General features: G+C 43.0%; 1 protein-coding gene across 1 annotated transcript in view; it reads right to left on the reverse strand.

Moving 5' to 3' along the window:
• The window catches only part of LOC126336648 (probable G-protein coupled receptor CG31760), a 1,468,739-nt gene extending 1,445,981 nt beyond the window's left edge, over positions 1 to 22,758 (reverse strand). The window contains exon 1 of the mRNA XM_050000571.1: positions 22,463 to 22,758. The gene's annotated coding sequence lies outside the window, so the exon portion shown is untranslated. The remainder of the gene's footprint in view (positions 1 to 22,462) is intronic.
• Positions 22,759 to 23,388: the final 630 nt, after the last annotated feature.

A 23,388-nucleotide genomic window follows, 5' to 3' on the forward strand; every position in this document is an offset into this window, starting at 1 on the left:
ACCAAGTTCGCCGGACCTAAGAACATGAGATTTTTTTCTGTGTGGGGACACTCAAAGAGCAAGAACTGTGAAGCAAATCCATACACAATACAGGAATTGAAAGACAACATCAGCCGTGATTGTGCCGTCATCGATACACGAACGTTCGCTGGGCGTTTATGAATATGCCTAGACGTTCAAAGCTGTGTACCGACGTCGCATGTCGTCACTTACAACGTCTTCTATAAATGTACTTTCCACTGCATTTTTCATTGTAAATAGATGGTAAATTCATTTCAACTCTTAATTTCTGTAATTTCACTGCATTTCCTTTATACTTACAGGGGCTACTGCACCGCCCTGTGTAATTCGTTATTAATCTCTAGAATTGTAAAGCGCCAACCGGCACCTAGATTTTGCACCTACAGTGATGGTTTGCGTCTCTTCGGCTACAACATTTGTTTTGTAGCAACAGTGAGTATAACACATGTGAAATTACAAAATCGCTCTTTACAAGAGGTATCGTATCCCACTGAAACACGAATAAATAGTCCTTTTGAATAAACAAATTCTTATGTATGACGTCTTTACAGATAGAAGGATTTGGTAGCGTTAACGAAAATAGCCATACAACTAATTAATACTGTCACTTTTCGTAACATTGTTTCACTTCATTGTGGGTTTGTGAACTGTAGTGTATGGTGCTTTCTTTGGTATACGTCGCTACGTCCGCATTTTAACGACAAGGATTCACGCTTTGAGTGTGGTGTCGATAGCCGTCCTTTGCGACATACAGTCACGGAACCATTCGGAAGAAGCAGAAGAAGCGGAGGTGCCAGGGCGGAATACTTAACGAAAGCGGATTATTCAACTCACGTCATTAGCGGCTTCTAGTGGAGAGCGGAACCCTGTTGTGGAGAGACTGTAGAACGTCTGATGAAAAACGGTTCCCTGACGTCACGGCTAACAAGTTAACGATCATCCTCGCTATGGCAGCACGGCATTTTGTCTCTCTTATCTGTTCTACTTCAGACGTTTCGCGGAACTTTTATTAGTCGGGTTACCATTATTCTCTCGTAGTAATTAGTAATTTCCAGTTGACGAGGATGAAAACTTTCTTATTCACAAATACCAGCTCGCGCGTAATTTTATCGCTGACGAAAACCCTGCCACAGGCTGCGCACTGACTCCCAGAACGTTGTGAGGTAGGAGAGGGTGAAGCCCGACCTGAGGTAAACCCCTTACTGAGATTTAATTGACTGCCATCGATTGAGGAATTGACCACTACTTAGCAATTTTATCAAATTGTACCTTTTTGTTCCATTGAAGTTCGTCCCGGCAAGTCGCTTCAGAGGTGGGAAAAAGAGGCAAGTCTTTTTCTTTTGTTACTTACATGTAACTTTTCTGTCGTTTCATTTAAAATTGGTTCAAATGGCTCTGAGCACTATGGGACTTGACTTCTGAGGTCATCAGTCCCCTAGAACTTAGAACTACTTAAACGTAACTAACCTAAGGACATCACACACATCCATGCCCGAGGCAGGATTCGAACCTGCGACCGTAGCGGTCCCGCGGTTCCAGACTGTAGTGCCTAGAACCGCACGGCCACTGAGGCCGGGGACGCTTCATTTGAACATTGTATAATGTAGGGTTTGAAGAGAATAATCATAGACTTACTCGTTGACACTACTGCATTTAAACTTCACTTTCTGGTAGAAATAATTGTTCCGTTAGTCCCCAAAATCAACAATGGCGTATTTCTCGGAAAAGGCGGAAACGCGCGAAGACTCGCAGGTATTTTGGGGTAAGTCTCTGCATCTCCAATGATGTGACAACAGTTATTCTATGACCTCCCAAAGAGACGACATTCATCACATACTGTGTGACATTATCTTAGCTGAAGATATGATTCGCTGTCTAAAATAATGGTTTAGGGGAAACTATCTTGAAAGCCATTGAAATCGACGCCTCTAATGTCCACACCAAATAAAGAACGAATAGAAGAAGAACGCACGGGAAAAGAAAAGCTTGCTGCTGAGAAGGGCAGACATGCCAAAGAAAGAAAAGAGCGTGGTATAGAAACAAAACGACGTAAGTAAGGTTTCATTACATCAGTGCCAAAAAAGGAATAAACCATATCAAACAGACAGCTGATTATTCTTCAGAGTCAAATCAGGATTCTTACATCATGACAGGAACTCAGATATAGATACCAACTTACTATCTGGAGAACAAGTATCCGAAGAAGAAGAACAAGAGCCTAAGACTTCAAGGAAGAATCAAAGAACCTATCAATGTACGCTGTTTAATAGGTAACTAGGTAGCTTACTTGCCTCAGTAATCCAGCTGTTTGCCCTATTAATCCACCTTTCAAGAAGAAATAATTATTATTTTTGTAAAAGTATTTTTAAGAATTATGGCCGACCGGGTTGGCCGAGCGTTTCTAGGCGCTGCAGTCTGGAACCGTGCGACCGCTACGGTCGCAGGTTCGAATTCTGCCTCGGGCATGAATGTGTGTGATGTCCTTAGGTTAGTTAGGTTTAAGTGGTTGTAAGTTCTAGGGGACTGATGACCTCAGAAGTTAAGTCCCACATTGCTCAGAGCTATTTAAATCATTTAAGCGTTATGTTCAGATTTAGAACACATTAAGAATTCGGTATTGTACTGATTAATTTTGCTATAAGTCTTTTTATTAAGCAGTCATTCGTTTTTATTCCCGTTTATCTGAATTGCGGACCATGTAAAAAACAGCAAATTTTTATTTAGCTAAATTGTAAATTCCTCTGTGATTAATAATCAAACAGGGATTGAATTTAGATGGTTATAGGTAACAACTCAGCCTATGACCTCCATTTGAAATCGCTGGAAATCGTACCCCTCTTAGGGTGTCTCACCTAGCTCTGCCACCTCAAATATGTCTGGAACAACAATAGATACTCAAAAACGATTTTCACCAACATGAACGTACAGCAGGGGCTTAGGAAACCAAATACTAAGCGAAATTTTAAAAGGTAAACAAATACAATTTTCAACATAAACTTGTGTAATTCTAAATAGACCCCTCCCACCTTTTATTTCGTATGCAATCAATAGCATGAAAAATCAGCAAAAAGTAATGGCGTTTGTTGAATCGCAATACGTCAACTAATCTCGGTAAATTGCGAAGCGAATTTGACACTTCAAATAAATGAAGCACAGAGCTAGTGCACATCCTGAGACTCAAGTGCTGCCGGCCGAGGTGGCCGAGCGGTTCTAGGCGCTGCAGTCTGGAACCGCGCGTCGCTACGGTCGCAGGTTCGAATCCTCCCTCGGGCATGCACGTGTGTGATGTCGTTAGATTAGTCATGTTTAAGTAGTTATAAGTTCTAGGGGACTGATGACCTCAGAAGTTAAGTCTCACAGTGCTCAGAGCCATTTGAATTTGAACTCAAGTGAGCACCTCTCGCTGCCTGCGTCAGGGCCTCACACAATGGGAAGGTACACACAATCCACAAAAATAGACAAGTAACACGTCCAACGCAAAGTTACGTGTTTTAAATTGTATCTTTATCCTAGTGAAATGACAACTAGAGCTACAGTTAGAGATAACACACTTAAATTCACTTTGCTAAACACATTTACTGTCGCCCACAGTAACTGTATTTACATTCAGCGTAAAAAATACCCCCACATCTTCGCCAATGAGACTGTGTGACTCCACCGTATGTTCGATGTGCCCTCCGTTTTCATCAGTACACGTTTGCAGACGAGTAACAGAAGATTTTTGCGCAGATTGTAGAGTTTCTACAGACATTGCCGCACACGCCGCAGTAATACGATGTTGCATATCCTCTATTGTCTTTGGGGGTTCTTGATACACTCTGTCTCTCAGTGCGCCGCAGAGAAAGAAGTCTAATGGCGTCTGGTCGGGGAATCGTGCTGGCCATCGCACAATACTCCTCGCCCCATCCACATATTGGGAAATGTCGCATCTAGAACGCCTCTGGCAACTTTTGCATTGTGTGTGGGACATCCACCATGTTGGAACCACATTGATAGACGAGTTTCCAATCCTACAATCCTAGATCCTCCATGAGGAGCACTGGTGTATGTTGAAGAAATGATGCATATCGCTGTCCACTCAATGTTCCACGATAAAAAAGGGACCTACAATACAATTATCAGTGATACCGCACCAAACACTGAAAATGGTTCAAATGGCTCTGAGAACTATGGGACTCAACTGCTGTGGTCATCAGTCCCCTAGAACGTATAACTACTTAAACCTAACTAACCTAAGGACATCACACACATCCATGCCCGAGGCAGGATTCGAACCTGCGACCGTAGCAGTCGCACGGTTCCGGACTGCTCGCCTAGAACCGCGAGACCACCGCGGCCGGCTCCATACTGTGGTGTCACCGCCAGATACCACACTTGCTAGGTGGTTCGGTAGTATACGTCGGATCTGCGTGTCACCACTATCAGTGATTGCAGACCGAGTGCCGGCACACGGCAGGTCTAGAGAGACTTCCTAGCACTCGCCCCAGTTGTACAGCCGACTTTGCTAGCGATGGTTCACTGACTTCTATGCTCTCAATTGCCGAGACGATAGTTAGCATAGCCTTCAGCTACGTCATTTGCTACGACCTAGCAAGGCGCCAGTATCCGTACTATTGATATTGTGAATTATGTACCATAAAGAGCGACGTTCTCCGTTAATGGATTAAAGTTAAGTATTCCACCAGTACGTCCGTTTTTCTCGATTCCAATTCCCTTGTCATGTTCCAGACCTCATGCCAGCCTGCGTGAGCTAAAACGCGTGCATTCGGCCTCCTTTAACCATACGGTTGGCTCTCCTGCCAAACACAACACAAACACTGACACTGCACTGTCGTTGATGAGCAACTTCTCGAATCCAGTGGGGATTTTGCACGGACCAGTAGTGCATGTTCCGCAGAATCACATTACCATGATTTGTGAATGAAGCATCATCCGTAAACAACAAATTGCTTAGGAATGCTGGATTACCTTGCAACTGTGGAAGGGCAAAACGACAGAATGAAGTGGCGGACTGAAACTCATTCCCGTACAATTCTTGATGCAGTGAGATATGGAACGGATGAAACCGATGCACATGCATGATTCTGCACGCACTACCGTGGCTTATACCTACACCTCGTGCAATTTCTCGTACACCCACCTGAGGAATGTGCGCTACAGCAGCCAGAACAGCAATTTAGTTTCCATTGCCAGTCGCTGGCGTTGTACGTCGACGTTTTCTTGGAGCCCAGCTTCCTGTTTCAGTGAATGTCTTGCAGATGTTGCCAATGGTTCAACGTGACGGACACCAGCGATCTTGGTAGCGTTCAGCATACAGTGTCAAAGATGCGGTTGCATTTCTGTGACTTTCCCCATAAATTAAAATAATATGTAGTTTTTCTTCATGACTGAAGGTCGGCATATCGACTGGATTACGGCAAATGTAACAAGCCACAGATTTTAATGAGGCAACGTCTGTGAATTACGTTACAGTATGAGAGCAGTTCAGCATAGCAGATTAGGAGACACTTATAGAATGAAGGTAGAGCGTGCCGTGGTGATAGTGGTATGTTTATAGCAGGATACAAGCGCCAGTGCAGGCAACCACTGATCTGAGCACAGTACTAGATGCGATGCATTACGTCAGAAACTGTGACGCCGTTGCTATCTTTACAAGCCACATATTTCTGAGCTTATGGGTTTATAATCGTGAAACCAAGTGTGTAATGTCTAATTTTACCTCTAGTTGTAATTTCGCAACAATGAACATTATGCACAGGGCATCCATCATTCTGATACCGAATTATTTGACGCATTATAAGAGGTGGACCGGTTCAAGTTAGGTACAGCTCAAGAAGGGGCTAAACTATCCCCGTTTAGGAGTGCCATCAATGAAATGTGGTCCAATGATGTGTTGTCACACAATGCCACACTATACATTAACACTCCACTGACGTTGTACGTCAATCACATCACGATTACCTGCAGCTCGAGGTGCATGCTTGAATCTCAGGACGTGCGCTAGCTGTAGTCTTCATGCATGTCAAGCGTCAAATTCGCTTCGCAAGTTATCGGGATTTAATTGACGTATTGCGATGCAACCAACACCGTTATTTTTGTGATTTTTTTATCCTATTGCTTGTATTCGAAAAAATAAGGGGTGCCCATTTAAAAATACAAGAAAAAGTGGTACTAATGGCTCTGAGCACTGTGGGACTTAACATCTGTGGTCATCAGTCCACTACAACTTAGAACTGCTTAAACCAAACTAACCTAAGGACATCACACACATCCATGCCCGAGGCAGGATTCGAACCTGCGACCGGAGCGGTCACGCTGTTCCAGACTGAAGTGCCTAGAACCGCACGGCTACACCGCCTGGCTTAAAAATACAAAATTTCGTGTTGAAGGTAGTATTTGCTTACTTTTTAAAATTTCGCACAGTATTTGGTTTCCTAAGCCCCTGCCGTACGTTCATGCAGGCGAAAACCGTTTTTTAATACCTGTTGTTGTTCTAGAGATATGTGAGATGGCAAAGATAGGTGAGACACCGCGCGACCGCTACGGTCGCAGCTTCGAATCCTGCCTCGGGCATGGATGAGTGTGATGTCCTTATGTTAGTAAGGGTTAAGTAGTTCTAAGTTCTAGGCGACTGATGACCTCAGATGGTAAGTCCCATAGTGCTCAGCGCCATTTGAACCATTTAAAAATTGCGGATCCTTACCCTGACATGCGCCAATCTCATTGTTAATATTCCGGGTCATCAGGTGTTTGATGTTGGGTATCACGAGAATTTTGACAAAATACTTAAATGTTTGGTAAAGTTCCAATATTATTCACATTTTAATCATGAACTGAAAATGAAATTGACTACATCATTTCAAATCTAATTTTTCCAATACTTCAAGTCATTGAGATAATTTTCAGTTTGAAAGCCGGGTTGCTCGTGCCCGTTGTCCGCATTCAGGTCCATCTTTCAAAAGCAAAAGACTGAGCTGAGTGGTGACCTTACGTCTTTCTAAACTGATGTCAAAATATCGAAAGCGAGAAGTCTGCGAGTGATACAAAAATCTTGTAATATTCACTTCACTGGTACAACGAACTGACTGTCTGATAGCTTTTTACTAACTTCAACAGAACACAGCCTACGAACCAGCATTTAAAACACCTTGTATATATGTGCAAATGCCTGGTCACGTTTCTCGGTCGGCGTTGTTACACGGGTTTTACGGTGGTAGTGACAGCAGCAGAAATGGTACATAGGTAGTAGGATTCATTATGACTAGGAAGGTAGGGCAGAGAGTGACTTACTGTGAAAAGCTAAGTGACACGGTCGTTCTCATCAGAATCAGCAGCCGAACAACATTGGAAACCACAGTTCTCTTCTATTTGACAACGTCGCAAGCAGAAGATGAACAGTTAGCGAACGTATATGAGGATACTGAACGTTTAATTTTGCACATAAAGTGAGATGAAAATCTAATACGCAAGGGGGGACTCGAATGCGATTGTAGGGGAAGCATTAGAATGAAGGGCTGTGGGATGATACGGACTCGATAGGACACTACTGGCCATTAAAAATGCTACGCCACGAAGATGACGTGCTACAGACGCGAAATTTAACCGACCGGGTGAAGATGCTGTGATATGCAAATGATTAGCTTTTCAGAGCATTCACACAAGGTTGACGCCGATGGCGAAACCTACAACGTGCTGACATGAGGACACTTTCCAACCGATTTCTCATACACAAACAGCAGTTAACCGGCGTTGCCCGGTGAAACGTTGTTGTCATGCCTCGTCTAAGGAGGAGAAATGCGTACCATCACGTTTGCGACTTTGATAAAGGTCGGATTATAGCCTATCGCCATTGCTGGTTATCGTATCGCGGCATTGTTGCTCGCGTTGATCGAGATCCAATGTCTGTTAGCAGAATATGGAATCGGCCTGGGTTCAGGAGGGTAATACGGAACGCCGTGCTGGGTCCCAATGGCCTCGTATCAGTAGCAGTCGAGATGACGGGCACTTATCCATGCGGATGGCTGTAGCGGATCGTGCAACCACATCTCGATCCAAGAGTCAACAGATGTGGTCGTTTGCAAGACAACAACCATCTGCACGAACAGTTCGACGACGTTTACAGCAGCATGGACTATCAGCTCGGAGGCCATATCTGCGGTTACCTTTGACGATGCGTCACAGACAGGAGCGCCTGCGATGGTGTACTCAACGACGAACCTGGGTGCACAAATGGCAAAATGTAATTTTTTCGGATGAACCCAGGTTCTGTTTACAGCATTATGATGGTCTTAACAGTGCTTGGCGACATCGCGGTGAACGCAAATTCTAAGCGTGTATTCGCCATCGCCATACTGTCGTATCACACGCCGTGATGGTGTGGGGTGCCATTCGTTATACGTCTCGGTCACCTCTTGTTCGCACTGACGGCACTTTGCACAGTGGACGTTACATTTCCGGTGTGTTACGACCCGTGGCTCTACCCTTCATTCGATCCCTGCGAAACCCTACATTTCAGCAGGATAATGCACGACCGCATGTTGCCTGTCCTGTACAGGCCTTTCTGGATACACGAAATGTTCGTCTGCTGCCCTGGCCAGCACATTCTCCAGATCTCTCACCAATTGAAAACGTCTGGTCAATGGTGGCCGAGGAACTGGCTCGTCACAATGCGCCAGTCACTACTCTTGATGAACTGTGGTATCGTGTTGAAAGTGCATGGGCAGCTGTACCTGTATACGCCATCCAAGCTCTGTTTGACTCAATGCCCAGGTGTATGAAGGCCGTTATTACGGCCAGAGGTGGTTGTTCTGGGTACTGATTTCTCAGGATCTATGCACCCAAATTGCGTGAAAATGTAATCACATGTCAGTTCTAGTATCATATATTTGTCCAATGGATACCCATTAATCATAGTTTCTTCGTGGTGTAGCAATTTTAATGGCCTGTAGTGTAGGTATGAGAGAGAAGAAAGACTAAGTCCGCAATAAATTTCTGCTAGTAATTGGTTAAAGAATCACAAGAGGAGGGAGTGTACTTGGAAAAGGATGAAAGGCTTTAACTGGATTGCATCACGATCAGGTAGAGATTCCGAAATCAGATGTCCGATTGTAAGGCGTACCCAGGAGCAGATGTTGATTCAGGTCACAATTTAGTACGATGAAGGGTAGGCTGAAATATTGGAGAGTAGTCAGGACAAGGACAACCACACTCCCCTTCACAACTCTGATGGAAAGGAAAATATGTAATGCAGTCAGGTGTTTGTCTTTCAAGAAAATTGTTATTAACTTCGGTGTTATGCACATACAGAAATGGTACTTTTTACAGCTACTTACAAGTCACTATTCATATTCGAAATAAACACTTCACAACATCAGGTCCGTTATCATATTGAAGCTCCTAAGTCAGAAAGAATCAATGTGCAAAAAGTGGAATACGGAAGTATGAATGAAGACATATGCTTGAACTCCTCTGATCCTATTGATACCGATACTGCTATACTGACTATCTGAGTAGTCAGTACAGTTGAAGAGGAATAAACATCTCTAAAAAGGGGTGTCATAGAAGTTGGAAAGAAAGGCACAGGTTATAAGAATGTTATTGAAAGGAAACCATGTGTAACAGAAGAAATCATTCAACTGATTGACGAAAGCGGGCAGTACAGAAGTATTAGGAAAAATCGGGAGTATAGAAATATAAGTCACTTAGGAATAAAATAAATAGCAAGAGCAGAGAAGCTAAGGCGAAATGACTAGATGAAACATTTGAAGAAATTGAAAAAGGAATGCTTGTTGGAAGGACTGGCTCAGCATACAGAAAAGACAAAAGAAACCCTGGTCAAAATAAATCCGAGGATGGTAACTTTAAAATGGAATAGTAATTCCTCTGTTACATGCAGAGGAGAGAGCATATAGGTGGAAAGAGTGAACTGAAGACCTCTATGTTGGGGAGGGTTTTTCGATAACGTGGTGGAAGAAGGAAGAAGTGTTAGAAGAGATAGGCGATCCAGTACTAGAATACGAAATGGAAAGAGATTTGGATGACTTCAGACAAAATAAGGCAGAAGGGATACATACATTCAAAGATAGCAAGAGCCGAAAGGTAGTAGAATCATCGCACAATCATCTAAGCTAAGTGGATGATGAATCCAAGCTGATATCAAGAATAAGAAATATAAGAATGTAAAATAAAACTATCCATCAAATGAACATCATATTAATTTTAGGCAAGGTAAAGGCACCTGAGACGCAATTATGACGTTACGTTTGATAATAGAAGCAAAACTGAAGAAAACTCAAAGCATGTTCATAGGATTTGGGGACCTGGAAAAAGCGTTCGGCAGTGTGCAATATGGTGCAAGATGTTCGAAATTCTGAGAAGACATTGGGGCAAGCTACAGGGTGAGAGGAGTTATATACTATATGTACAGGAACCAAGAGAGAAGAACGAAGTGCTCGGTTTGAAAAAGTTGTAAGAGATATAGCCTCTTACCCCTTCTGTTCAGTATATACAACGAATACACAATGACGAAAATAAAAGAAAGGTTCGAGAGCGGGACTAAAATTCAAGGTGAAAAGATATCAGGGATAAGATTCGCTGTAGGCACTGGTACCCTCAGTGACAGCAAAGAAGAATTGCAGGATCAGGTAAATGGGATGTAAAGACTGGTGGGTACAGAATATGGATTGAGAGTAAGTCGAAGGAAGACTAAAGTAGTTAGAAGTAGCAGAAATGAAGACAGCAAGAAACTTAATATCACAATTGTGGATCACGAAGTTGGTGAATTTAAGGAATTCTACAACCCAGGCAGCAAAATGATCCACGATAGACGGAGCAATGAGGACATAAAGAGCGGACTAGCACAGACAAAATTGGCGTTGCTGGCCAAGGAAAGTCTACTAGTAAAATCGTGGGTTTTCATTTGAGAAGCAATTTTCTGAGAATTTGTTTTGAGCCCAATAGTGTATGGTTGTGAAACATGGACTGTGGGAAAACCCGAACAGAAGATCTAAGTATTTAAAATGTGGTGCTATAGAAGAATGTTGGAAATTAGATTGACTGATAAGGTAAGGAATGAGGAAGTTCTCCGCAAAATCGGAGTATATGGAAAACACTGTCAAGAAGAAAGGCAATATGATAGATGTATTAATACATCAGGTAATATTTTCCTTGATACTAGAGAGAGTTGTAGAGGGTAATAACTGTAAAGGAGGACGGAGACTGAAATACATCCAAATAAATGAAAACATAGGATGCAAATGTTACTCTGAGGTGGAGAGGTTGGCACAGTAGGGGAACATCAAAACAATAAAGAATGATACCCTTCCTGATGCCACCAATCCTATCTGGAAGATATGTGTACCCCATCGGTCTGCATAGGAGACTGAAACTCATGCTGATGTATGAGAACCTCTCTAAATATCCATTAATCTGCGAGGCGGATTCGATCCGGGATAGACTGCTCTCCACGAATCCCGGATGCAGCACGTTACCACGCTCGAATATCCGACGGGGTCTTGTACATACACACATATGAAATATAGTGTATTACAAAAATTGCTTGCAGTTCTTTACACAAAAAATCGGAAATAAAAGATTGAGGATAATACGTGGAGGAGGACACACATATATTCTAGAAGAATAAACAATCACAATATTACATTGGTTGTTTGCAGATCAATCAAAGAATTTAACAGGGATTTGTGTATCTGTATTGTTAATTTGGGGGCGGTTTTTGATATGCTTTACTGGAGTATCTTCGTGAAGACTTCGAAAGAAATTTGTGCAGTCTGTAAAGATAGAAGACTAAGGAACACAAAAACAAAAAATGGTACCAAGAATTGACAAGGGGGAAAGAGATGATACGAGTACCTGAAGAGGTGATAGAAAAGGGTACTGTTGGTCGTCAACGATGCTCAGTATTAATGCTGAGACCTTGACAGGTGAAACATTAACGCCGGCCGCGGTGGTCTAGCGGTTCTAGGCACTTAGTCCGGAATCGCGCGACTGCTACGGTCGCAGGTTCGAATCCTGCCTCGCGCATGGATGTGTGTGATGTCCTTAGGTTAGTTAGATTTAAGTAGTTCTAAGTTCTAGGGGACTAATGACCACAGATGTTAAGTCCCATAGTGCTCAGAGCCATTTGAACCATTTTTGAAGCATTAACAAAAACAAGAGGCATAGCAATAGGAAGATGGTGAAATTTGTAAATGATCGAGCAGTATTGGCAGATTTACAATGAAAACTACATTTTTCTGTGGAAAGGGCTGTTAAAGTGAAATGAAACTAAATATAACAAAAATCAGAAGTATCGCTATCTTCCAACGAGTAGACTTCGCGAAGTTATCGTTGGATGAAAGTCCTAAGAACAAATAAAATCTGTCTGGTAGACAGGAAGTCTGGGGTTGGAAAACTGAAGCAGATAATCTGTTTTATACAGGTCCCCATCAGATGCTCACCGCTTTCCTCTTGTAACGCTACGAGCGGTATGTCCGTAGTGCAAGATATTCGAGGAACGGCGGATTTGTTTGAGCTGGCAAGTTGCCTCTGAGCATTACGGCCGGGCTCTGTCTGTGCTAAAACTAAAACTGGAAACACGAGAGCCACCTCCAGATATGCTACAAATAAAAACGAGTTACATCACTGAAGTCGGAGTAAAGAGGCGAATTTGTAAAAATTATTACTTTTTGCAAAGTAAATATTAACAAAGTTTTTGAAGTACTTTAGGGGAATGGAGTCGGGTGACATTGTGGAAATATCGGCGATTGTAGATGACGTCATCCGGTGGCATTCCCGTAAATTACCTGAACATTATATCCGCAGGGAGATATTCTGTTCTGACACTAACAAAGTTATTGACGTTCATATACAAATTGTTTATAAGAAATAACAAAAGCTACAGACATGCTACATATGCGAACGTCACACACTGTCTGGGTAATGTATGGGTCTTGACGCCAAACCACATTTACTGTATCTTAATGTTGAAGAAAACCACAAATTGTTATAGATAAATTTTTTAACATCTCAAAAAATAATTCCAAAGAAAAATTTATCCTCAGATACACTACAGAAAAGCAGCGGCATGAATGAATTGTTCTGTTATTCCAATTTGTTTGCTAACGAAAATTTAGTGAGCTAATGTTTGCAAGACGACCATCTGAGTAGCGTAGTATGACATTGGCAAGCTGAATAAAGACATGAGCTTTATTAGCGTTCTGTTGCATAAAGTGAAGTTGGTCATCCTGCTATGTTTAGTGTGTAGTAATGTAATATCAGTATGAAAACACTCTTAAGCTGTATACAATATTTATTTGAGATATGTAAATATTGTAAAATATATAATCGTAATGGTATTCTAGTTCCATGACGCTCACTTGGCTTTAGTGGTTTGTCAGGAGACAGCGTTTTTAAATATGGCTACAGTGGGAGTGGTTTCGGTTCTCAGGCCAAAACCTTTGTCTCAGATTCGTTATTCTCTCAGATTCGTTATTCCCTGAGAACGCTTTGTTAAGTCAACCGGTTGACCTCTTACCGCTTTGCTGTGTTTAAATGTCAGCCTTTGTAAGGGCAATGTTCACTTTGTGACTGATCGCAATAAATTGATGTTGAACTTCAGTCTTCTGGTGTGGCTACATAATTATCCTGAGCGATAATTCCATTAATACCTCCTTTATTTATTAATCCTTTCGTTTACTTACGCTTTTTGTAAAGTTTTCGCTGATTGTCTGCTAAATGTGCATTATGAAACATCGATGCTGCTACAAGAGCCTAAAGCAACAGAGCATCGCCGAACCCTTAATTGACAGACGAGCAAAATACATATTTGTTGTGTACTCGTCCTCTGGTGGTTTGGTGGAAACAAACTGATGCCAATTGGCTATTAATTTCACATCATTTTATCAGTTACCAAACCCCTGTCAAGCTACACACTGTCCTGTCTTCATCCTAAATTTACTTGTAGCTTTCTCTGTTTCCTTTATTATTTCATCCAGCAATTCACGCGTTGGTTCTTCCTCTTCTGCTTTTCCTAGAAATTTTTCTTAGAATGACTCTTCATGGTGGGCAATTTCTTCAGAAAAAATGTCCCAGCTGAGACGATATAGTCTTATCATTCTTACTAGTTTTCTTTCCTTTCCTGTTTTGATGACTGCATTCTAGTCAAGTGACATTAATCAGTAATTGCAAAATCGAGGCGAGTTTACAAATAGATTCACAGTATGAGCAAACCTATCAGTGCGATATTGCGACCGCTTTCACGTGGATGCATACACTGATTCGAGTGGAAGGAGTATCATAATTCGCTGTATCGCCTCCGTGGGCATGCAGGCCTACAAATAATGTATCTGGTCTTTGATGTCCTGGATACTGGAAGTGTGACGGAGGTGGCCCCACACGTATTCTCTCGGGAATAGTCTCGGATTGATGGCCACGGGAGTACCAAAATATCACACAGACAGTTCATGAAAGACATGTGGCATTCGTGAACTAGCGTTGCCCTGTTCAAATAATGTCACATGACAGGCGACACCTGAGGACGCAGGGTATTGTATTGCCGGCCAAAGTGTCCGAGCGGATCTAGGCGCTACAGCCTGTAACTGCGCGACCGCTACGGTCGCAGGTTAAAATCCTGCTGTGTGGGCATGGATGTATGTGATGTCCTTACGTTAGTTAGGTTTAAGTAGTTGTAAGTTCTAGGGGACTGATGACCTCAGCAGTTATGTCCCATAGTGCTCAGAGCCATTTGAACCATTTTGGTATTGTATTTCTGTGTTCTCGATCACTACCAGAGGTCACTGACGATGTCTCTCTACACCATGACTCCGGTAGTAACATCACTGTGTCTCTCCAAACCACTGGAGGAATGGGAGTTCTCCCCAGATCGCCGCAGTGCTCGCATGCGATAGTCATCCGGGAAAGTACAGAACTGTGAGCTGTGAGCACAATGCAACTTGATTCATCAGCGATCCATGTTTCCCGGTAACGGCACCACTTCAAACTGACCCATTTCTGTAGAAGTGTTAACAGCAGCCTACGCATTGGACGGTAATTCACCAGACCGCCTGCTACTGGTCTCCGTCCAAAGGTAAGGGATGGCACATAGTACTGCAGGGGGCCCATTACCTGTATTCAGATGACACGCACAAATATGACGACGTTGCGATGTGCATAATATATAAAATGGTGATGCTTCCTTGTGGTGATCAGATGTCGTCGACCGAACCGCTGACGAAGTATACACTTGCTCAGACTCTTTCGTGCAGCCCAACATTCAACCAGTGTCACATTCGACCAGTGTCACATCCGAATGCCCCATAAACTTGGTTATTTTACGGTTCGGGCAACCAGCCAAATGAATCCATAACAAGACTCCTTTCAAACTCTGTCAGGTGCTCAGAAACCTGTCTGACACGAGTAGGTGGCACCTCAATGTCCTTCACAGTGATCACTAAACAACTGACGATGAAAACGCCCCTTATAAACCGCAACAAAACTAAACACGTTCAACGCTGATGCATTCTCATGGCCTTTCTGCCTGTCACAGAGAGTTGAAACTCAAATTATTTACATATACGCCGATAGTTTCTACGTGTACCATGTTACATTGTCATCGAACAGTGTCTTTGGGAGCTTCACTTTCTGTGTCAGCTAGTCTATTCGTAACTGTCCAACGGCCTTGCCGCATTGGTAATACCGGTTCCCGTCAGATCACCGAAGTTAGGCGTTGTCAGGCTGGGCTATCACTTGGATGGGTGACCATCCGGTCTGCCGAGCGCTGTTGGCAAGCGGGGTGTACTCAGCCCTAGTGAGGCAAACTGAGGAGATTCTTGTTTGAGAAGTAGCGGCTCCGGTTTCCGGAAATTGACATACGGCCGAGAGAGCGGTGTGATGACCACATACCCCTCCACATCCACATCCAGTGACGCCTGTAGGCTGTCAGCCATCCGGTATCTTTGGGCCTTCATGGCCTGTTGCGGAGGAGTTAAGTTAATTTTTAGTTTTGAGTATTCATAACCATTAAGTGTTTCTATAGTCATTGTATTGTGACTAGGTGGATTTTGTTCTGTTTTACATTGTGCAATGAATTTGTGGCGTCCGTTTGAGACACATAACTGAGTTTCCTGACGCAGTACAGAAATGATATGCTCTTGACAATGGAACCATTATAATCGAAAGGCACATACACAAGCAGTGATGAGTAATAGGAGGAAATTCATTTCATGGGAATGCGACCATTCAGTTGCGCAATGGACGAAAACAGAGAGTTTGGAGCAAGATACTAGGGTTTATTTCTGCATTACCTAAGCGCTCCTTTATGGATGAAATATTTGGGCAACTCTCTATGTACCACTGCTACAGAATCAGGCCCCTAAAATTTTGCCTACGGATAAATAACATCTGTAGCACCATCTTCCTCAACGGTTGTTTTCGTACTACTTCCAATACTTTAATCAATAAACAATGTAAATCTGTGAAGCAAATGAAGTTTCAGCGCAGCGCATACGTGAGGCAGCACACGATCTACAATACCTGATTCTGTTGCTCGTCTTGAAGCAGTTCAGTGAGAACGCTACCTATTCGCATTATTGGAAGGTGTCGGTACTCTATGTGCAAGTTATCGTGCAATGTGCCAACTTCAGTGAAGCCATAGAGTTGTAAAGAACACCCGAGCGTGAAATAAATGGAGAAATCCCTAAAAGTGAAGCAGCTTCAATGCAACCGAACGATGGAAGTCACTACACAGCGCGTAAAAATGATGAACTCACGTTGATTTGGTTCTCTGTCTCGATATCGATACAACGCACGTCATTCTGAGAGAGCCAGTTCTCTACATACGGAGTGACAGACACACCATGAGTGCCCTTGATATTTCATAAAGGACTAACGACAACTAAACGAGTTTCATTTCACGAGATTGCACACAAGCGCGTCTGTGTTTCTCAACATCTAGAAAACGTTTAACTCTTTATCTATAAAATTATTAAATCAGTTCGGTTCATCTGACTCTCACGCGTACTAAGCATTCTTTAATAATAATCGATCATGTTGTGAAATGAGCAGCATAACGATATCGTGTCTGTATTCTCAGTGTACAAATGGAAGATAAATTTGATATGTCCGCGATCGATGTGTATTGAAAGGATCCAGTTACACCTCCAGTGCCATTTGAGCACATTACGGTAGCACCGAATGTTTGCTATATGGACATACTTCTTCCTTACATTTTCAATGGCTAGTGTCTTTCCAACGATTCTGCAAACACATCCGGAGTTTCAGAAGACTGTCATTCACCCAACCCGGAAGATATTATGAGCATAAAAATTAGAGCATCATTATAAAACCAGTTCGAAGGCAAAAGCATCCTAACTCTCAGCAGAATATTACACAAAAGGATCTGTAGAACATGATCTGTGACGCGGATTTCTGAGTGAAGGAAAGGTAAAACAACCAGAGGGGCAGTCCTGGACCTCTGCTTTATAATGGACTCATGACTCACGACACTGGAAAACTACACGGTACAGCGAAAGGAAGAAAAAGCAGGATGTACAACAGACAAGAGAGAAAAATTGGTGAAAGACGAAAAGAGAGGTGCTTCCATTAAAAGGACACAAGACAGGTAACCGGTCTTTCTCCTTAACCTTCCAACCTGCGTATCTAAAAAGCAATGAAGGAAATGAAATAAAAGTTAACAAGTGGAATAAAAACTCAGGTGAAAAGTGTCAGTGAGAAGGTACGCTGATGACATCGCTATCCTTTGTGAATGCGGTGAAATATTACACGGCCAGTTGAAAGTAAAGTACAGTCTACTGAGTACGGATTGAGAGTAAGCTATAAATGATTAAAATATTGAGGAGAAGTTGAATTGAGACAAATCAAGTATTACAATTCGGGAACAAGTAGTAAACGAGTGAAGTAATTCTGCTACTCTGGAAGGAAAATAACGCAACACGGATGAGGTAAAGAGAATATAAGAAGCATTTTGTCACACCCAAGGACAGCGTTTCTCTTTAGCGAAGACTGCTGCCCTTTATTTGAGGAAGATCTATATGAAAATTTACTTCCGAAGTACAGCATTGTGTCGATTGACTCATGACCGGTTGTAAAAACCAAAAACCATCCCGTCTGAAACATGCCACTACAAAAGTGTACTTGAAATTAGTGGACTGACAAAAAAAACGAATCATTGGAAAATATTAAGTAGATGATGGGACAAGATGATGATACGACAGCGAAAAAAATCTGCTATCGGAGCACAAAAAAGGCGAAAACGCTCCTGTGTATTAAAAGGCTCTGGCTGAAAAACTGGTATCAGCTACATCATTCTACCTTCCTCGGCACCCTTTAAATATTTCCCAAAAATTTTTGCACGCAAACGTATTCGCGGTCTCTCACTTCCACTATCTCCAACACCCATTAACATCCACTAACCCATCGCTGTAGGTCTCTCATACGCATCCACTCCCACTTAATCATTCTCACTCACTTGTTCAGCCCAACTCACTGCCAGTATTACTTTCTCACTGTTCTTTGTCTCACAGTCACAGTCTCCTTTGTTCTGTTCTACAACTTCTACTGTCACTGTTTTCTCACTCCTTCTTACTTCTACTGTCTCATTCATTCCTTTTCACTGTCTTCTTACTATCACTATCTCTTCCTCGTCGTAATTGTTATAAACTCTATTTATCACTGGCTATCACCCGCTTCCACCTTTTTCTTCTCTTTATTCCTCTGCCACTGACACTGTCTTCTTCAGTCTTTTATTAGTACTTTCTGTCACTGTCAATGATGTTTTACTGCCACTGCATCCCCTTCTTTCCCTCACACTGCCATTGTCTTCTTTGCTGTTTCTACACCACATTCGCTCTGTACTATCTTTCAGTATGTATTACTTCTCTGGCTCTTTCCCTGTAGCGCTGTCTCCACAGTGTAAAAAGCTTCGAATGCGTTCGCACGCCAAAACTGTTGGGCAAACTTTTGAAGATGCTGAGGAAGATGGTATGAGGCAGTTTGTACCCCGTTTGCAGTCAGAGTGTTTTAATAAGCAGGAGCATATTGGCCCATTTTATGCTACAGTAGGTGTATTTTTCGCTGGTTTTAATCTTTTACTTGTTACACCAAGGCATGTCACTCATAAAAGACGGTCATGTGTCAGAAAAATTGTGATAGTTACGTGAAATTAAAATAATAGCAAACTCTATCATTTTACACCTTAGACAAGATTTTATGCACACGAAATTTTTGCATGTGTTTCGGCACTCTCGTGTTGATAACGCAAACACTTTGTAGCATATTTCTCCGTGCAAAGTCACTTGTTTTTTGGGTGTTTCTTGATAAAGGATAAACAGTTTTGAAAATGGGAAGATGACAATTATAGATAAATGCCAAGATGCTAACTTTAAGATCTGAGCAATTTGTTGAGGTTATTTATTATTTAGATATGGTCTCACACGTATGCAGGTGTGGTAGCTTTGAAGCTCTGTATTCTGGAAACGGATAAATATACCAGGAAAATTATCAAGGCTGTGTGAGATCGAGATCTTTCTGTGAATAGCCGCCTTGAAATCCGCGCCTCGGTTTTGGTATCCAAAAACCATGTTTTACGGGTTTTCTCAAGAGCTGCAAATCAACTAACTGATGCCTCCATAAGCCGCTTGAAGTGCACCGTAGACCATACGTAATGCAAAAAGAACCATCGGTTTGCTCCGTTTGCCTAATCTGGAGGAAGTGTGTAGTATTCAGACTGCAGTGTAGGATAGCTACAGCAAGACGATCCTCCTGTTACGTATACAAGTGGCCCTTAGTTCAAAGACTACCAAAAAAACTTGACTCTATCTTTCTATCATCAACAGAACCCGATATATGAGACCCAGAAAAATCTCTTTTCAATGAGTGGGGTTTTCAGACTGCTGTCGTGTGGGTCCAGATAACTCCCATGGTACTAGAAGAAACCTTAGAGGACAAATACTGTAGATTCAAAAACAGATTGGAATTATATTCCACAAACATAAGGACGTTGGGTGCAATACTTCCGTAGCATGAAGCAGCCACAAGGAGAGAAAACTTTGACGGCAAAGTGAAGCCATTCAAAAGTGCTTCTATCTGCATACGCTGTCCAGCATCTTTACAAAATACATATGTTTAAAAAATTCCAGTAGATATAAGAAAAGCAAATGGTCCTCCCCCATAATAGCTTCGGTGATTCGGGGAAGCGCGTCTTCACGGATGTCTGCCCAACGGTTTAACTAGGGTCTGCGGGCCGACCAACCTGGTTGCGATTTTTAGGCGGTTTCCTACTTCCGACTAGGTGAATACCAGGCAGGCACTCACTTTCTGTGCCTGCACGGTCCACAAATACTTCGAAAACGTCCACACAGTTTGGCGTGCTGTAGCAATAGACGCAGACATAAAGGATATGCAAGCTCCGTCCCAGGGGGAAAAGTTGGCGACAGAAAGGGCACCCAGCCAATCCATGTCATTAACACTGCCAAATCGACAGGAACATTCCGACCCTTTGAACGAATGGGACGAGGACATAAACAACAGGGAGTATAGGAAAAGCGAAGAAAACTAGCCATGACACGCACCCCTTTTTGATATTATCACTGCTTTACCGAGCAAGATGGGTCGCTCCGTTTGTACACGGAACAGTGTACAAATCCTTTTCCAACTCGGCTGGGGAGGTTACTTTGTTGACACCATGGGGGTTTTGAACATTAGTGACAAACTGATACTGTCTGTTTAGCTGGTATTCGAATCACGGTTACATGCGTGAAATGTAAACAGCTGCGTATGTTCTAATGAACAGATAAATATCTAATCGAGGACTGCTCCTTCTCTCGCTTATGGTGTCTCCGCCACTGGTGTCAAATAGGAGAATATGTGAGAAGCTGTTCCAGCGGCATGCATTTGCTTTTTGGTAATGTGCAAGAAGTCGGTAACCAGTACTATATATTCAGTCATTTCGACATCAGCCTTCCTTCTCGCTTGTCACTTGCCAAAGATCATGGTTCACATGTTGAGTGATTCATGAATTGTTATCGGTGTCCAAGTCCAACATATTTTTGTTTGCTCTACGAAGTACTCTAAAATGCGGGGCAGAGGGCATTTGTGGTACTACCTGATCTCTTCCAATTCTATTCGCAAATAAAACGTGGGAGGAATACTTATATCCAAGCCTTTGTGCGAGTTGATATTTAATTTTTATCTTCACGTCCGGTACAGAAACGGTACGATACATGAAAGGCCAACTACGGAGGTAATTTGACAACTTATTACACTTTGTTTTTAACCTTCTTCTTCTGCTCTTTTGGAGCCATTTCTTCATGGTAGTGGGACAGAATAAAGAAGATGATGAGGATGATAGGAATACCCACCCTTTCTCCAATGGCGCAACTGGGTTAACTCTGGCATCCAGGGAGAACGAATTTGAGAATCCTGCCACGCTTTCCCCCAATCCCCGACCCCTACTCTGCTGTTTCTTTCTATAATCCTGATTGCTACTTCGTCTGTTTATTTGTTTACAGAGATGAACACAAACTTAGAATTAAATGAAATTTACACAGTTTCTTTCTTTAATTCCAGTCAACAATCACAAACAAATTGTGAGACTATCCTTCATTATGTATCTGAATAAAAACAGAGAAAGCCTGTTACTGTAATACGATAAAACATAACATTAAGACAAAGTGACATCACGTAAGTTACAAACAGAGTTGGCTTAGTTGTATTAGAATAATGCTAGCGTTCTTGTGTTTGTTTTTCTTTTTTCTTTTTCAGACCTGAAGATAGTCGTCATGGACCGAAATCAATAGTGAAACAACAATTTGCTTGTGACCATTGATTTTTTTCATAACTGTCTTTATTCTCCACTATTTCGCAGCTTCTTGGAGTTAGTTTATTATTGTTATTTACAATACGACATGGAACAACACAGACCAGAGTCTCAATGCTTTCAGCAACAACATAATTCGTCCTAGTTTCGTTGCCGATTAATTCAAAGCCGTAACAAAGAAACCAACATACTTAAAATATACTGTCGACACTTTCGTTGCGTCGGCGTAACGGGAGTGGCTCCATCTACTAAGCGGAAACAAGAAAAGAGTGTCTCCGTACTAGCGAAAGATAAATCTTAAGGAGCTGTTTTTCATCACCAGTTTCCTACAGTGCTGAAGATTACTTTTAATATATCTTCGTGCTTCCCAATTTAGTGCCTTCCAATGCTTTCCCTACTTGTTTTCCTACTTCTTTGTCTTCCCCTCCTACTTCGCTCTGTCTATTCGTTATGTATTATGACGTTGCTTACTTTTTTCTCCTATCAGAAAGCTAAACTGGAAACAGCGCCCAGGTCATATTTCCCCGGTCCCCTATTGTAATGCTCTCCGTCATCTGAAATGTGGGTCCAACGAAACTGGTATGTCGTGCTGAATGTTTGCTTTCAACGTACCTCTCTGCGAAGAAGGTAGCAGGACATCAGATGGTTGATCGGCAAACGTGACAAAAGTGTGGAATGGAGCGTATTCGCGAGTTCTCAAAAACCGTTTTAACTTGCCGGCTGACGATATACACGTGGGAAGTGACTGTCTTAGGAGAAAGCTCCGTCACTCAGTGCTCGGCGGCGCCGAGGGCAACGTGCGCGCTCTCTGGCGTGCTGACGTCGTGCGTAGCGTGCGCGTGCTGCGCTGCGCGGCGCGGCGCGTGTCGGCTGTGCGTGCGCTCGGCGGGGCGTCGCGCCGTGGACTGGCCCCGCCACGGCTGCGGCCGCGCGGCTGCGTGCGCATCGCCGCCGCCGAAGACGCGCGAGCCCGGCCGATCCGCTGTCGCTACTTGTTCCCTGGTGACGTCACACCGTGGGCGTCGTTCAACAAGTGCTACACACCGAAAGGCCACAATTCGTCTCTCCCACCGTTTAGCCAGGACCAACATTCTATACCCACACCGATATCTATGCAGACACTCCGCAAGACAAGGTACAGTACACGCAGAGGGTACTTTGTACTACTGCTCCTTGTTTTCTGGTGACGTCACATAGAGTGCCGATCAACAAGTGCTACACACTCTCCCTCGGACACAGCCCGGTGATTCGTTGTCATCTCGAAGAATCTGATGTACTGCCGGTGTTCCGCTAATGAGGACACTGAGTTGCAGTATCGAAACATAGTGCTTGGAGGGAGTGGAGCACTGGCCATACACCAGACTATACTGGATGACAGAGCCCACTCTCATCCTCCCTTCATTTCGTCACGACCAAAATTCGCAGTGACACCCACGTTTACATAGGACCCGCCAGGTTAGCCGAGAGTGCTAATGCGCTGCTTCCTGGACTCTGGTAGGCACGCCGGCCCCGGATCTAATCCGCCCTCCGGATTAACG

The sequence above is a fragment of the Schistocerca gregaria genome, chromosome 2 (genome assembly GCF_023897955.1).
Source record: "Schistocerca gregaria isolate iqSchGreg1 chromosome 2, iqSchGreg1.2, whole genome shotgun sequence".
Lineage (NCBI taxonomy): Eukaryota > Metazoa > Arthropoda > Insecta > Orthoptera > Acrididae > Schistocerca > Schistocerca gregaria.